This window comes from Mus musculus, chromosome 1 (assembly GCF_000001635.26).
Source record: "Mus musculus strain C57BL/6J chromosome 1, GRCm38.p6 C57BL/6J".
Lineage (NCBI taxonomy): Eukaryota > Metazoa > Chordata > Mammalia > Rodentia > Muridae > Mus > Mus musculus.
This window is the reverse complement of record NC_000067.6, coordinates 148,935,084-148,953,676: the sequence shown is the minus strand read 5'-3', so window position 1 is coordinate 148,953,676 and position 18,593 is coordinate 148,935,084. Positions and strand designations below refer to the sequence as shown.

Here is an 18,593-nt window from a genome sequence, read left to right as displayed (position 1 = left end):
AAACTAAAGTAATCAACTTCATTTTAACAATATGATTCATAATGAACTCTATGAACTTATCGGATCTTAAATTGTAACTAGTTTACTAATCACAAGAGAAAAAGAAGGCTACAATGTCAAAGTACTAAAACCATTTATTCATGCACACACACACACACACACACACACACACACACACACACACACACATATCAATGGATTAACTTGAGTAGAGTCTCCAGAGAACTGTTTCATTTAAGAACTGAGTTCCTAGCTGCCAATAGTCTGTCAAGAATCCAGATGGTGCTTCTGGAAGAACACAGTGTCATTCAAACCCATCTTTACTGGGGAAAAAGCTTCATAAATTGACTGGACTGAGTTAGATAAAGAGAATGATATATTCTTTGAAACAACAAAAAGTGTGTGTGTGTGTGTGTGTGTGTGTGTGTGTGTGTGTGTGTGTGGTGATATAGTTATTTTTTACTGTAAAGTTAAGAAATGTTGAAATGGGATGACTACTTTATCACTCATTATTGCATCAGTGTCATGGATTAACTCCCTATTTTATATCGATTATTATTGTATTATCATATTCAAGCTTCTGTTGGAGTTGTTTCAGGCTGGGTAATACTTTTCAAGATAGACAACACAGTTCTGGAAAATGACTAGGGAGCAGAGAGCAACTCAGTAAACTTCAGGGTTTGAATGCAGAATCATGTTGGGGTCCTGTTCCAACAATGCATATTTCCCAGTCTTCTGATCCTTTCCAAATGCCTGAAGCACTTAAGATACTGGACTGAGACACTTATGCATATGATATGTACCATATCTCAAAGAATGCTTATAAATTTCTAGTTCATTTCAATCCCTTTCTGTCAGTGACTTTACTTAAAGATTTTAGAGATGAGAAATTGATGTACACACCCAGTGATCTCATGTAACACTGTGCTTTTGCTTTTGTAGCTTTGGAATTACAAATTAAGCCATGCCATTAAGTGTCTATACAAAACAACACTCTAAAATATGTATAAATGCTTAGATTTCAAAAGAGAATATCAACACATGGTGAATCTACCTTATACAGATGAGGTTTGAGAGATGGTGAACCTACCCTATGCAGGTGAGGTTTCAGAGAGCTCTTTACTGAAGACATTCTTGGCTACCTGCATCACTAAGAGCCCTTTAGTGCTCTAAAGAAATGGATTCAGATGTCTCTGAGTGGGGGGTCGGGGGTTATTGAACAGTGTTTCTGCTGTCTCCATAAAAGGAGAGAAAGACTACAGGAAAAGGAGTAAAAGGGAACCAGAAGGAAAAAGAAAATTGATGCAGGCTTGATTAAGGCTCACTCAGTCCCACAAGGAGATCTAAAGAGTGAGAGTCTTCCAGAGTTGTCTTGAGTTGTGAAAATTGCTCAGGGATTTATACTTATTTGTAAATAACAAATTGATGTGGCTTGAGTATTTCCAAAACAGTTGACAATTGAAGCATTTCTGACAGGAACACATGTACTTCAGAAAGAAGAGAGCTGAAGAATGCATGACAGAACCATTTTTTATAATTTTATGAAATATTTTCTTTATTTACATTTCAAACATTTTCCCCCTTCACATTTTCCCCTTTATAAACCCCCTATACCATCCTCCTTCCCCCATCCCACACATCCACTCCCACCTCACCATTCTGGCATTCCCCTGCATTGGATCATCGAGTCTTTACAGGACCAAAGGTCTATCCTCCCATTGATTTTCCACAAATCCATCCTCTGCTACATATGTGGCTGGTTTCATGCGTCCCCCCATATGTACTCTTTGATTGATGGTTTAGTCCCTGGGAGCTCTGGGTTTGATATTGTTGTTCTTCTTATGGAGTTGCTATAATCCCTTCAGCTCCACCAGTCTTATCTGTTAACTCTTCCATTGGGGAACCTGTGCTGTTTAATGTTTGGCTACAAGCAAGCATCTGGCTCTGTATTTCACACACACACAAACACACACACACACATTCACACACACACTCATACTACTCAAAGACATTCACTCACAATCTCAGACATATTTAAGTTGGTGAATTTGAAGACAGTATCTAATGATGACTTCTAAGTGTAAAGAGTATATAAATATGTACTCACATATGCACATATTCTCGAATTACTTTTCAAAATGTATATAATGTATATGATATTTTACAGTATTGCTCAGTACCTTATTTGTGAAAGACATTTAAAAGAAAATCATTTTTTGAGTGGGATGTAATGTTTCCTGAGTAGAAGAATGACTAAGACAGTAGAGATCATATGCCAAAATGAACATCACATTGTTAGCATGCATTATGCATCACAGTATTTAGCAAGTTGATACTTTTTACATTTGAATGTGTCTCTAGTGCATTTTTTTATAAACCTTTCTTTCTTTTCTTTTTAAATATTTTTATTAGGTATTTTCATCATTTACATTTCCAATGCTATCCCAAAAGTCCCCCATACACTCCCCCCCCCCACTCCCCTACCCACCCACTCCCCCTTTTTGGTCCTGGCGTTCCCCTGTACTGAGGCATATAAAGTTTGCATGACCAATGGGCCTCTCTTTCCAGTGATGGCCGACTAGGCCATCTTTTGATACATATGCAGCTAGAGGAAAGAACTAGGGACAAGAGCTAGAGACAAGAATATTTTTCCTATCCAAAATGTTGTTGAAGATGCCATGAATTAACGCTGCAATTTTTCCATGGAATCCCATTTCACAGTTGACATGTAGTCTGACCTGCTGGTTTTACAACATGGCCCAACAACTGCTAACCTAATCTGAGACCACCATGGGTTACAATTTGTTCTAATTTAATGTAAATCAATTTTTAGCCTGACCTGAATTAGTGAGAAGTGATATTGACTGGGACAATAATGCCATGAAGTTGGGCCAACAAATTGTAAACAGATGGCGCTAACACTTAGTTCAAATCTAGAACAGAATCCAAAAGTGACCTTAAATTAGAAAGCTCTCTGCTCTGATTTATGTTGTTTAATACATAGGGCTTGCTAAACATATGTTTGAGACAGCATTATTTACTGAACAATATTGATGGAACTTTAGTTTTTTAAAATATGTTTAATTAAGTATATGCACAATTTGGTAGAATATATTCTTAATGCAGATAATAAGGTAAGAACTAAATCATATTTGGAATATAAAGTATGTACCTATGTATATTTAATTTTTTTCTTTTTAAATTATCTTTTTAAATAATGAATTGTAAGGGTTGGTGACACAATTTTGGTGTGGATGGAACTCACGTTAGAGGTTCATTTTGTTCTAGCAGTCAGTATAATACACAAACTATAAACTATAGACATTAGAATGTTGTGTTGCTGTCACAAGGAATTCTTTTTATTTATTGTCTTTAGCATTTAGTGAAGTAATTATTTCATATTAAAATCAATGAATGTTCAAGTAAAAGCCTATATTTTGACTTATATTTAATGAGGAAACATTTTAATATAAAATCTATTATCTATATCCTTTTAAAATATGCAAAATGAAATACACAATATTTTGCTTATGATTATTGTTATAATATCATATGTTATTTTTAAGACATCATTTCTTGCTATTCAAAAACATTAGTATCTCATGGATGTGGATTTATGTAAATTATGACTCACATAAGAAGAATATTGTGCTGAGCTATATGAATTTTGAAAAGTTAGGTTTTTATTCAACCCTTTAAAGGCATTGTACTTATTTTGCATTCAAATATTATGTTATATGTTAAAGGACATAACATAATGTCATTGGCAATGTTCTTCATAATTCTTTTTAAAATGTGCTAAACGATATTCTATCTGCATCATTAGGTTACCATACAACAATGTCCTTTGAGAATATGGTTTTGCTATCATTTCTAGTTGTAATTACTTCTCACAGGAACAGTATGGGCTTATTGAAACAACTTGAGGTGTGAAGGTTGAGAAGACAATGCCTGTGCTTGCTGTAAATAACCACAGCTTGATGGCATAGCATGTTTATTTCACAGAAGCTCACCCTTCCAAGGTGCCATATATTTTTTAAACCTCTCTGAATATGTTCTTTCTGTATAAAAGCTTGCGTTGGATATATGCTGTGCCTCACATTTTCTTCATCATGACATTTCTGATGTTATGGGACAGAAAATACTTAGCACCAGGGGTGCACAGTCCATGGTAGGAGATTTAGAAACAATCTCACACTCTAATCCAGACCTGAAAATAGAAGGCATCTCCTTCCTCTCATGCAATTCCAGTCACCCAGTCTTTTTTTTTTTTTCTTCTTCTTCTTCTTCTTCTTCTTCTTCTTCTTCTTCTTCTTCTTCTTCTTCTTCTTCTTCTTCTTCTTCTTCTTCTTCTTCTTCTTTTTGGTTTCTCTGTGTAGCCCTGGATGTCCTGGAACTCTTAGTCCCAGTTTTATAGAGGATTACTTGCTGTGACCTCTCTTCCCTATATCTAAAGGATCACACAACTTTTCTACAGCTGTCTTCAACTACACCACATTCCCTTTGTTTCACCCCCAACTCCCTCAGTCACTCCTTCTGGAAATCTGCCAGTCACTTATGGTGGCCCGGGAATCATGTAAGAAATCTTCACTTGCTCTTCTCAGTAATTCCAATCTCCCTGTCTAACTGACAGTACTATAAACTGCTGTGGTCTCAGCTTTTTTCAGATTCCCAACCCTATCCTTCCATCTGTGGACTCTCTCAGCCCCCCTTTTTTTTTGTAACCCATCCTTAGTCCTTAGTCTCAGCCCCCGATATCTAAAAACACTTTCTGCATTTGACCCCCAGTGACTATACCTGACAAAATTCATAAGCATTCATTGTTGCTAGGCAATCCAAAAGTGCCAGACAGATATTCCAAAGAATTAGAGAGGACAATTCTAAACAAGGGACATTACAATCACACAACAAACACAAAACAGGATAGTGGCACTTAGAATTACAATCACCCCAAGCCCAGAAGCCTATAAACTAGCATAAAAATACAGTCAATAACAGCTAGGACAATCTGTCCAACTAGAGCTCTACAACTCTATTAATAGAGTAAGTCTTGAGAAATGGAATATGGATGTAGCACCAGGCAAGGACTTCAAAATTGCTACCATAAATATGTTCAAGGACCTTACAGAAGATATAAATAAATCTATTAATGAAAACTCTGAATATGTAAACAGTGAAATAATAAGAAAAATATTGTTTAAAACAGGAAAGTAGAAATGGAAACAATGAATATAAAAACTGAAGGAAAATCAAGATTGATAATCTCTTAGCAAAATTAACTAGAAGCCAGAGAATAAAGATACAAATTAAGAAACATAGAAACAAAACAGGGACATAACAACATACACAAGGGAAATCCAAAGAGTGATAAGAACATACTTTGAAAATCTGTTCTCTACTAAGTTGGAAATCTAAAATTTTAAAAATTATTTATTTTATTTATATGAGTACACTGTCACTGTCTTCAGACACACCAGGAGAGGACATCAGATCCTACTACAGGTGATTGTGAACTTCCATGTGGTTGCTGAGAATTGAACTCAGGACCTCTGGGATACCAGCCAGTGTTCTTAACCACTGTGCAATCTCTCCAGCCCCCTAATTTTGTTGATTCATACCACCAAGGAACATTTAAATTAAGATCATATAAGCAATTTAAACAGTTTATTACCCCAAGTGAAATAACAGCTATAATTAAAATTCTGCCCTCTAAAAACAAGAGGAACAAAAAAAAAAAGGTTTAACACAGAATTCTACCAGATTTTCAAAAAATATCAACATCAATATTTCTCCATTTTTTTCATAAAATATAAAAATGCCCTACTTTTTAAAAGAATTCATAGGTACCCTGATATATAAACCACATAAAATCTCAACAAATAAAGAGAATGACGGTCTATTTTTTCTTATGGATATTGATAGTAATATTCTCAAAGCAATACTTGCAAATCAAATCTAAGAACTCATCAAAAGATAGCCCATCATGAGAAGTAGAGTTTATGGCAGGCATACAAGGGTGGCTCAACACATATAAATTGATAAATGTAATCCACCATATAAGCAGACTGAAAGACAAAAAACATGGGTCATTTCATTGCATGTGGAGATAGCTTTTGACAAAATACAAAACCTCTTCATAATTAAAGTACTGCAGAGGCTATTGATACAAAGGTTATATTTCAAACTAATAAAGGCAATTTACAGCAAGCTCATAGACAACATCAACCTATGTGGAGACAAGCTCAAATCATTCCCGTTAACATCAAAATAAGTTTATTGACTCTCTCCATATGTATTCAATATACTGAAAAAAAGGTTTGGCTAGAGCAATAATACAACTAAAGCAGATCAAGGTGATACAAGTTGGACGGGAAGTTATCAAAGTATCCTTATTTTCATTTGATAGACTTGTAAATATAAGTGACCCTAAAAATTCCACCAAGAACGTCTTATAGCTGATAAACACTTTCAGAAAAGTTATAAGATACAAAATTAACTCAGAAAAATGAGTAAACTTCCAATATCCAAATGGCAACTATCCAAGGACTTCAGGAAAACAGTACCTTTCACAATTTCCTCAAAAAATATTCTTCACCCTAACCAAGCAGGTGAAAGACTTGTATGTTAAAACCTTAAAGACATAGAAGAAAGAAAAGTTTTAAAAGATACAAAAATATGGGAAGATCCCAAATTCTCATGCAGTATTAAAATAAATATTCTAAAACTGGCTATCCTATAATAATATTGTACAGATTCAATGTATCCCCATCAAAATTCTAACACAATTTTTCACAGAACATGAAAAGATAATTTTGTCTTTATCAATTATATGAAATCAAAACAAAACTGGGATTTTTAAAACTATGTCTTAAACAAATTAAGGAAAAACTGATGGATGTGTCACAACTTTCTCTTTTCATAACTGTGACTTTTCTAATGTTATGAATAATAATGTAAATATTTTACATGTAAGATATCTGATATGTAACCCCTGTGAAAATGTCATTTGATCCAAAAAAAATTGCCTTGAGCTACAAATCAGATGGCCTAGTCGGCCATCACTGGAAAGAGAGGCCCACTGGACAGGCAAACTTTATGTGCCCCAGTAAAGGGGAACGCCAGGGCCAAAAAATGGGAATGGATGGGTAGGGGAGTGGGGGGTGGGTGGGAGACTTTTGGGATAGCATTGGAAATGTAATTGAGAAAAATATGTAATAAAAAAAAGTGGGCAGTGCCTGAAGACTGACAAAAAAAAAAAGAAAGAAAAAGAAAAGAAAAAAGAACACTGCTATTGTAAATCACAGTGTGATGTAACTTTCTTTTTCTTGCATATATTAATTTGTTCATAGTAAAATTTCAAGGGACTGTTAGTGTTACAAATTATACCCCACTAATACTGAAAATGAAATAAGTGTTAACAGTGAGAAAGAGTAGAGACAGTTGTTCACAGGTTTGACTTGAGATCATACTATGTCTGCTATCCTAATATTTACTATAACCATATCCTGCCTACTGTCTATATATGAAGAGAAATAAGAAAGAATATAACTTTATTTTGAGGATATGGTATATGGTGACTTTCTCACACTTGATAATTATTGAGGAAAGCTATCAGAACCTTCAGAAGCACTCATATATATGTTTTAAAAGGTTCCAAATATTTATTTTATGTATTTGAGTACACTGTTGCTTTCTTCAGACACACCAGAAGAGGGCATATGATCCCATTACGGGTGGTTCTGAGCCACCATGTGGTTGCTGGGAATTGAACTCAGGATCTCTGGAAGAGCAGTCAGTGCTCTTAACTACTGAGCCATCTCTCCAGCCCGTAGAAGCCTGATATGGCTATCTCCTAAGAGGCTCTGCCAGAGCCTGATAAATACAGAGAAGGAAGCTCATAGCCAACCATTGGACTGAGCTCAGGGGTTCTCAATGGAGGGGAAAGGACTGAAGGAGCTGAGGAGGGTCACAGCCCCATGGAGAGAGCAAAAGTATCAACAGGCCAGAACCCCTGGAGCTTCCGGGGGGACTGGACCACCAACCATAGAATACACATGGAGCAAGCCATGGTGTTGGCCACATACGTGGCAGAAGATGGCCTTGTTGGACATCAGTGAGAGGAGAGGCCCTCGGGCCTGAGGGTGTTCCATGCCCCAGTGTAGTGCAATGCCAGGGTGGGAGGATGGGATTGTGTGGGTGGGAGAGCCTCCTCATAGAGTCAGGGGAAGGGGGGATGGGATAGGGGGTTTCTGAATGGGAGAACTGGAAAGGGTAAAATATTTGAAATGTAAATAAAGAAAATATCCAAGAAAAAAATTAAAGCTTCCAAATAGTTCTGATTAACGTATAAATAGACAAATGGCTTAACCATTCCACCTGCCACTCTACTTATGCAAAATGGATATATAGAAATGCCCTTTGAATATTATTATCTTCTACTGTGTATATTTGTGTTTATATGTGTGTATACATGTACATGTGGACATGTTTGTGTGTGTTTTCATGTCTTCTGTGGAAACACAAATATGTGAATAGGTAAATACATGAATTTACATTTTCTGAAACAGAATAAAATGCCTTAGCTGAAGCTGTTTAAACACCTGCAAATTCAAAGAGAAATGATGTAAGTCAGAGACTTCTGGCAGTCCAGAAGGCATCAATCCAGTGTGTGTTTAGTCATAGTCTGACTTTTGTCACAAGAATTTCAAAGTCATGAAGAAGATGTAGCTTTACATAATGAATCTTCTTTATTCTCTGTTTGCCTCAAATCCCAGGTTCTAAGGCCTTGATGAGGATAGAACACAGTATCTTTAGAAGCTCATATGATATTACAAATTTTCAAATGAGGGAGGCAAATTCAGCTATTAAGATTCACTAAAACCTAGTGGCACCTGCAACAAATAATATTAAGAGCAATAAACCACGATATTACAACCAATGCTTAGGATGAAAACATCCTCTCTTCCTATCTAAATTACGAGATACCATTGAATAAATTTATTTCAAACAGACACCCCAAGTATACCTACTAGTCTAATGGAAATAGATCTAATATGTATTGGAACTTAAGAAATATAGAAACTATGTGTTTTGTAGAGATCTCAGGTTAACTTTTAAAAAGTCATATATTATGTTATTCTTTAGTGTTATATATATAATATCTCCTTTGATATTGTCTATCTATGTATACAATAAATCTTGACAATATCTACTCTCCAAACCTGTCCTTTAGCCTCTCCATAATATGCCACATCAGCTCCTTGTATGTATGTATGTATGCATGCATGTATGTATGTACACATCAAATTTAATTAGTCCTGATCATATTCACAGGGAAGTGCAGTCATATGCATTGGCCATACCATAAAATAAAAGTGACTTTTCCTTTTTTACATCATCAGTTTCCCAGCGCAACTCAGCTAGGAATGGATCTCATGATCTTTAACCCTCTTTGCTTTGACTTTAACTAGCTTGATCTTATGCAAGTGTTCTGTCAGTAATGACAGATGCTGTGAGTTCATATATGAGAGACATGTTATGTCCATAGGGTAGCATTTAGCAGTACTCCTCCAATTCTCTGGTTCTTAGCCTTCTTTTCATACACAACTCCTTTTTCATGATTGTCTATGAGCTTGAGTGCTTTAGAGTTGCCACTTCTTATGGGGATAAAACAAAGACATCCCATTTGAAAATGTATAAATTCAACCAACTCACATTCATGGAATCAAGTTGCTTTACTTTATAAATAATTTAAAATCAATATTCAACCTCATGCAAATTGGGCCCTTTAGCGTTTTCTTATCTCCCCATTTCTCTGATCAGAGCAAGGAACTAAAGCCTGCAAGGTTGATGTATCTCTGTGATATCAAGGAAGGACCTGTAACATTGAGGCCTGGTAAGTTACAGTTGATTGCATAGTTAATATCCTTTTTTCACAACCCCCCTCTTCCCTCCCAGTCTTACTGCTGCCCCTTTCTCCTAAGTTAATATTACAGAAGTTACTAATCTAAGTAAAACAATTATGGGAATAATTTATTAGTAGCATTGCTCCATTTTACTAACTAGAGTCACCCCATAAGTGACACTAAAGGCAGGAATCACAGAATAATTTGTTACTAGGCAATGAGGATATTGGAAGTGAGCACAGAGCCATTAAAATCTAAGTTTTATAGATTTCAAGAATACAGTTATTAATATATTTTAAAGCCACTTAATACAGTTATGTTTATGACATAAATAATTACAATCCCCAAGGAACAAAATTCTTAAGGAATAGTAACAAAAAGAGGATATATTATGGAAATGACTCCAGATTTAAGAATATTATCAGCTGGGTTGCCAGCACACGCCTTTAATCCTACCACTCTGGGAGGCAGAGGCAGGCGGATCATTTTGATTTTGAGGCCAACATGTACTACACAGTGAGTTCCAAGGAAAACCCTGTCTAAAACTCCACACTCACTCTAAATATTAGCTAACATTCTTTTGAATTATTTAGGGATGAAAACAGAAGAAATTTGTTAAGAACAATGATTATTTGTCATGAACAATAATTATTTGTCATGCTTGCGTAGAGAAATCTTAATTTTATATAATTGGCATGGGTAGAGTTAAAAACTGTATTCCTGTATTTAACCTCACAATAATGATTAGTTTAGTGGGAAAAAAACCGGATAATTCAGAACACAAAATATCTGTTGGCTGAAATGAAGGAATAAGGCAATATATTAGAAGAATTCAAGTAAACATTCATAACTCTACTGTACTGTTCAAAAGATTACAAATATTAAAAATGAAAATATTTACAAAATGTTTACTAAAAGAGTTTATAATAACAACACCCCTAAGTGTAAAGAATAAATGATATAAAAATAGACTGTCCTATATTTAGTAGGGATATATATGTTATAATCAAATTATAAAGCTTTATAGTGTGCTGATCATCAGCTCTGATGAGTGAATTTGGGTCTTTTCTCTATCATGCTCTCTCTCTCTCTCTCTCTCTATATATATATATATATATACACACACAGGCATATATATGTGTATATATACATATATATGTGTGCATATATATACATATGCATATATATACAAACATACATGTATATACATATATATACATATATATTACACACATTACTATATTCACAAATATATGGGTGTTATGTATATACCATAATTATTAGTAATATATTAGATACTTTATCCAAAATGTGTTTATTAAACACCAGACTTTAGAACACCATTTGAGGAATTAAATGAAACAATTAAATAATTCAGAAGAAAATGCTGCATAAATGTGAACTGGCATGTGGAGAATAATTAAATTGTAATTACAAAAGGTTAATGTAGCAGTTTACTTGTCCTGGTTTTAAAAATTTAGAAAACAGTGCAGATTCTTGCAATATGGCAAACCAACCTGACTTATTTTCTGTGGGAATTGAGCATCTGTTAAGTTTTTTATGTCATTCTATGAAAACATATTTGACAACAATTAGTTTATATATGCAAAGCAACTTGAATTAACACTTAGGGTTCAATAGTTTAAATGTAATCTAATGATATAATCAATTTACATGTAAGTTCACTAATGAATCTTTCTAAAAGAGTAAACATTACATTTATTTTTATAACAATGTAGTATCTCTTTAGTTTATCTTACAATTTCTAAGATTCTGTTTATTCTGAGAACATTCACAATCTTAGAAACTTTTAAATGCATTCTTCTTTTCCCAAGTTACTATTCAATAGAGCTTATTTTTTATGGAAGTTTATTTTTTTTAATTTTCAAATGATGAAATATATGTAAAATGTTTATTTACCATATCGGACAATCAAATATTACAAACTATCATCTTGTTAATTTTTATTATTGCATATATTTTAATATTTAGATTCATTTACTTATTACTTATTTATTTGTGTATGAATGCATGTATATGTGTGCATGCACATACCAGGGGAGTTGGCTCTCTCCTTCCCCTATTAGAGTCTTTGAGCCTCAATCCAGAATGTCATGCTTTGTGGCAAGTGTGCTTATCACTAAGCCATCTTTCCAGCTATTATATGCATTTTAATTCTTGTGCTATTTTTATTTCATTAGAATTCACCCAGATTCTTTCAATTCATTTTAGTTTATTTTATGCTGAATATTTATAAAATTGTGTTTATGGCTTATTTATTTTATATTAGTATAGGCTATATAAGTATACTGTGATTTGGAAATTAATTTGTATTTGAAGATATCCATTGGAAATTAAGAAAATTTGCAATGCTGGATGGTCTTATTCTGATGAGGCTAGCTGTTGCTGCTGAAGGCTTTCTCACTGAGCTGTTATGGTTTCCATTGCCTCATGGCTGCAATTGGAGTTTAAATGGGGTACCCATCAGTCTGTGCGAATGTCTAGAAGGATGGCCATTACAGAGGTGATTGCACATTATGCAGGGAATAGAGTCACACCAGCTATTGCTGCTCACTCAGAAAATGAATAGGTGGTTGGACTGGCAGCAAAACAAAGCAGAATAAGAAATATTTCAAGCACAGTTGTGAAAGTAAAACAAATCCTTGGTAGAAACCAGAAGTGAGGTCCTCAGCCCTGCCTTCTCAGCAATTAGCCCTGAGAGGAAAGAACTGGCTGGCACCTGGATACATGCTGAAAACACACAGAGCTTCCTCATGCCTTCAAAACTCATCCCTGCTGCCCAGGAACTTGCTTCAGTAGCCTTCCTTGTCCACTATGGATACCATCAATAGCAGTGCAGGTATGCATTGGTCCAGACAGGCAACACAAACTCTCCTCTCCATATTAGGCAAGGTAGAGTATATCCAGTACCTACAGACTATGCATCATAACACAGGTGCCTATCAGATCATGTCTAAGCAGATGCAGCAAGAGGGATTCTGTCACACAGAACGCCATTGCTGCTCCAAGTTTAATGTTCTGAAGGCATTGTGTTTAAAGGTCTATGTTGCCTGTGCCAAAAGTATAGAGATCTACTGCTCTGTTGATTCTATCATACGTTTGGTCAGCTTCTTGGAAATCAGATAGTGGTTGACCCACACAACTTAAGGAGACTGTTGCTCGAGACAAGAAGCACTGCTATTAGAATTTAGTGACCTCTGACACGTTAGGGGAAGAAGGAATAAGTATTTGGAAAGCAAAAAATACTCAGGCATCTGATCATCAGCATATTTTTAAATAGTTAAGGAATCAGATGAGAATTGTCAGCTGAGAACCTTTGAGGACTCCTGGAATAAATCCTCAGGTGTAGGGTGATCTCCAGACCCCCAGTTACAGCAGCTACCACCACCCTTTTAGAGGTGCTGCAGCTGCTTCCTGTCGGAGCAGCCACTTGAGAAGACTGGGTGTGTCCCTGACCCAGCACCAACCAGAGCCTTCTTGGGGTGACCTCCAAACCACAGCCTCCAGAATCCTCTTCCAGAGTTGTTTTTCTTTCTTGTGGGGATAGAACCCTGACCAGTGATCACCCTTGATGATGAGCAAGGTGAAGAATGTGCTCAGCAGTCAGGACCATTGCAGCTGAATTGGCAAAAAACAGGAGGTTGGCATGAGAACTCTGCAAGAGAGAGAAAGAGAAGCTGGAGAGGTTGGTTGCTGTTCATGAGGAGACCAGTGCCTGGTAAGACACTGCTAATGAGCTGTGCAGTGATGCTGGTATCCTCATCAGAGGCTTAGTGACAGCAGTGAGAGAAGTACCAGGGTTTTCCAGCTAGGGCTCGAGAAGTTGCTTCAGAGGTTGCTTTCAAATAATAAAAGCTAGGAACTGATTGAATGCACATATTTCCCAAACTGGTACAACCCTGCATCCTTTGCTGTGTGTTCAGAAAAAAAAATAGATGAATTAATTTGCAGAAGAGTGGTGAGTCTCTTTTTCTAAGATTCTCTACTAATGGAAAAGCCTTTCAGGAATGGAAGGGTGCCCTGGTAGAAACCATAAGGAATCAGTGCATGAGTTGGCTTGTCCTGGCTTCCTCACTAGTGTGAGGCAATTTTCTTTACCTCTACAATAGTCTCCTAATCTGTCAAAGGGAAATCAGTAGCCATTCCTATCCTTGCTATGTCACAGGGTTTTTTGAGGATGAAGTGGTTTATAGATGTGAAAGGGTTTCAAAGTTGGAAACATACACTATACGCATGTATGTTATAAATGCATTTGCCCTTGGCTGAGGAGAACAGAGGTAAGCACATTCATATAGAGGTGTTCCCTGACCTCATTGCTTGAATCTGTATCAGTTTAATTAATTTGACTCTTAGATTGAGGTCTCAACTTCTCACATCTCCCCATGGCTCACTAGTCTAGGCACAATTGCATTTGTGTCTTTGTTTCTTACATTTTCACTGCTATATCCCTTACTATATTCTTATTAGCAAGCACTCCTCTTAGTCCAACCAGCTTCCCCGCCTTCATTTTACTAGTTCTTGGTCTCTATAGAGATGAGGATCTAATTGAGCACTGTGGTAGGTAAATGTTTCCAATTGGTAGACTTTGGTATGTTCATATATTGCCTGTTTTATAAAGCAGAAAAATTTTTTAAAAAAATCTTTGCATTTAGTATTATTTGAGCCTATTTAGACACACAAACTTTATTTACACTGTGCTTGCCATTTGAACATGGAAATAGCCTGAATTATATCCATTTCCAATCTGTGGCTAATTGCACTTATTTCCATTGGCTGCTGATTGGTTTGGGCCCTAACATGTTAGTGAGGGCAAGTCCAGATCCAGAGTAACTTTTTTTTTTTCAAGTGAGACAAATTATTTTCAAGTGAGTTATTAATGGTTAGTGGGTATGGTGGAAGAGAACAGCTCCCATTGCCCTTCAGATTAGAGGATGACTGAGTGCAATAAAGACCTCTACCCAGAGATAACTCCTTTAAACCCAAGCCCTGCATAAATACACACCCCTCACCCAAGTCCCTGTCCTTGAGGGGAAGTGATAAACCCCCTACACTTCGAGGTTATTAGCCTTCACTGAACTGGTTCTGAGTAGGTCTTGTAGTACTCTAGAAAACACAGGTAAGAATTCAGGGGTTTTAAATGCCCTCCTGCAGTTAGGATGCTGGAGAGAAAAATGAGCAAGTGTTTTGGGAGAGGTTTGGTTTTAGGGAGTGGGGAGAAAGGAGAGGCTTGCACTGTTAGTCAGGTGTTTACATGCAAGCTGGCAATGTAAATTAGTAAATAAAAGGATAATACAATCGTGGAAACTCCTGGAATTAGAAATAAATGGCAAAGAGCAAGCTGATGTAAGAATGGGCACTGGTGGCATCTATCACGATGAATGTCGAGATGTGCAGTTTCAGCGGTACAAGATCTACCCGGAACAGGGCGGCGCTCCGCCAGGACTGAAGGGAAGGTTCTCCAGTCACTTAGTGCAAAATGTGAGTCCACATTTGTTTCCAAAAGGAATCTTTGACAGATAAACTGGACTGTCCTTTACAGAAGAAAACACAAGGACAGTGGGAAGAAATTCAAAAGAAAAGAATCCTCCGTGCAGTCAAATTCCAACGAGCCATCACTGGTGCTTCTCTTGCTGATATAATGGCCAAGAGGAATCAGAAACCGGAAGTTAGGAAAGCCCAGGGAGAGGGCTGCCACGGAAGCAAAAAAAGAAAAAAAAAAAAAAAAAAAAAAAAAAAAGGCTAAGCAGGCATCAAAGAAGACAGCAATGGCTGCTGCCAAGGCCCCACAAAGGCAGCAACTAGACAAAAGATTGTGAAGCCTGTGAAGGTCTCTGCTCCCAGAGTTGGTGGGAAATGCTAATTTGGTAGATCAGAGTTTGAAGTAAAGATTTGTCTTTAACTCTAAAAAGAAAAAAAAAAAGAAGAATGTGCACTGGTTACATGAGCAATGCGTATTGTGCAGTACACTGGAATCTTCTCAGACACGCCCCACTCCAGGCCAGTCATAGTTGTTTACACTGCGTAAACCACTTACTGTTTTTGGGCCTGATTTCTTTTATATATAAGTTGAGGAATTTCCTCCATATAATTTTTATAGTGCCTTTCAATTCTAGAATTTTAAATAACATGGTAAAGGTAAAAATGGGGGTTAGCAACTTAGTATTTTCAGCTGTTAATGTATGTTTGAAATTCTGTTTATGGTTGTATTTATGGGTATTGGTGTTTATCAATATACTGGTGGAAGTTCTAATCATCATACTGAACATCTCAGGGTGAATCCATTTCACTGTAGTAGATATATAAGTGTCTGTTGTCTCTTGTTTTAGACCATGACATGGATAGATGAAAGATGAATATCTGTTGTAACCAAATAAAGCTAATATAGATAATAGTTTTCTGGAAAAATCTTTAGGGATACCTAGACCTACGCCATATTAATTTAATGGTTATAGAATATAGATGATAACCTAGTTGACGTAGGAGATGTGTTAAGGAACAGAAGTGGAGTTAAAATTGAGGTATATTGAAAACCCAAATGGGCAGAGTTACCAAAATAAGGTAAACCTCAGGGTCCTGAAGAGTTAACCAGAAGACACGCAAAACAGTAAGGAGACCATGCATGGTAGAGACCATGTGTAGGAATGCAGACTGGAAGTCCTGCCTCAGCTTCAGGATACCAGCTATCTCCTCCAAAGAGCCTTCACTATTCTGTAACTCAGTTTCTTCATATAAAGCGAGAACTAGCAATTGCCTGTCCTACCTATTCCACAAGGATGTTGTAGGGACCAGTAGACTATAGAATGTAACAAGAGTGGGGAAAGAGACCCCATTGGATGTGAGTGCTGGTGTTGCCAAACCCAGGAGCTCTGATCACTGTAAGATACTTGAGGAGAAGTTGGACATGACATTGCTGGCAATAGTTGTGATGTGACAGCCACTCAATGCCTCCGAGTGGCCGCAATGTGAACAAGATGCTATGCATACAAGCCTCCAACCTCTGTTTTCCTTAATCATGTCACATAATCCTGTTGTGGACAAATGAAGTTTTGACTTGTGTGTAAAAAAAAAAAAAAAAAAAACAGGTAGAAAAATTTAAGTATAAGATTTATACTTCTCTAAGGAATGTATTGTTAAATAGTTTTATTGAAGTGCTTACTTGATAAAATACATTATATTAAAAAAGGCATCTTTAGGAATTCTACTATGCTGTTGTAGAACATTTAACATCATGTTTTCTAAGCATATTTGTCAAATCCCTGTTAATTTAAAAGTTTAACTATGTAATATAAAGTCTAAATGATAGTCGCATTTGAAAGGATATACAAATGGATTATAATATCTGCACAATGTGCTGATAGTTGCTTCTTCAAAGTTATTTATTTTAGTACATTAAGCTTTACAGATGCTGCATAATTTTACTAAAGAGCTTCTCAAAATATAAAAGGTAAAGAATATAAATCTCTGAAAAGAGCCCTATAATTATGGGATGGTAATGAGCTCTAAAGAACATCAGCAGAAAGAAATGTGAGAGTCAGGATTTTTTTTCTTTACATCTCCATATTTTCATTTTATATTTTCTTCCAAAAACAGAAAAGTGGACATAAAATTGCTGCCAGTAAGACAGAGTTTAATGATTAAAGGGTCACAGGTAAACACATCAAAATTTAACCAGATAATAAACACTGATTTTAATATTAACAAAGGTAATGATTGGTGTTGTGCATATCAATACTGCACTAATTACTGATCCTACAGTTCTGCTCTACACAGAAGAGATGCTCTTCAGAAGGTCAACGAGATGGCTTAATAAGTAAAGCCATTTGATGTTAAGACCAAAGACCTGATATTGTATATAAGAAACCTCAGGATGGAAGGGAGAATTGACTCAAAGAAGTTATTCTCTTGCCTTCAAGTACATAAAATGGTACATGCATATACCCCCCCCACACACACACACACTCACACACATGCACACACACACACACACACACACACACACACACACACACACACACATGCACTCATTAAACATATGCTTAAAACACACAAAGAAAAGGGACTGTAGAGATTGGTCAATGGTTAAGAGCACTGGATGTTCTTCCAGAAACCTGGGTTCATTAAATTAATAAAAAGTCTATTTAGGAAAGAAAACAATAATGTCTATTAGAAATATTGTTGTACTTCCTTGTATTTTCTTACCTGGCTCATTATATTTCATATAATTAATATCATTTATACTTCAGACATTCCCATACGTGTGTGTATAGATGTAATTAGTGGTAGTTTATTTCCTTATGATTGTTTTTTAAGGAGTCTCCTTTAAATCTTTATTTCTTTTATTATTTATTATTATTATTTCTTTTATTTTTATTTAGCTTTGGATCTTCTCTGATCCCTGGGCTATCTAGTTTTAGGCTGTAAGTTACCTAAGCATTTCTGAGGATGTCTTCTATCTCCTTGTTGAGTGGCTCTTAAGCCAAATCAGTTATGGGTTGGTGAATCTCACAATCTTTGGTCCACCATTGGCCTAGTCCATCATGAAGGCAATGCACTAGCTTGCTGCTTACATTCTTCTTCATAGTGTCCAGAGTACCTTCCTCCCACAATGATACTTGAAAATAGGGGTGAAGGATCTATGTAGTGACTAGCAAAACATCTCCATGTTCA

At 36.1% G+C, this 18,593-nt stretch overlaps 2 pseudogenes; both read left to right on the top strand.

Moving 5' to 3' along the window:
• Window positions 1-12,356: 12,356 nt before the first annotated feature.
• Window positions 12,357-13,473, top strand: LOC102639452 (annotated as a pseudogene).
• Window positions 13,474-15,297: 1,824 nt separating this feature from the next.
• Gm4034 lies at window positions 15,298-15,786 on the top strand (annotated as a pseudogene).
• The last annotated feature ends 2,807 nt before the right edge of the window (window positions 15,787-18,593 follow it).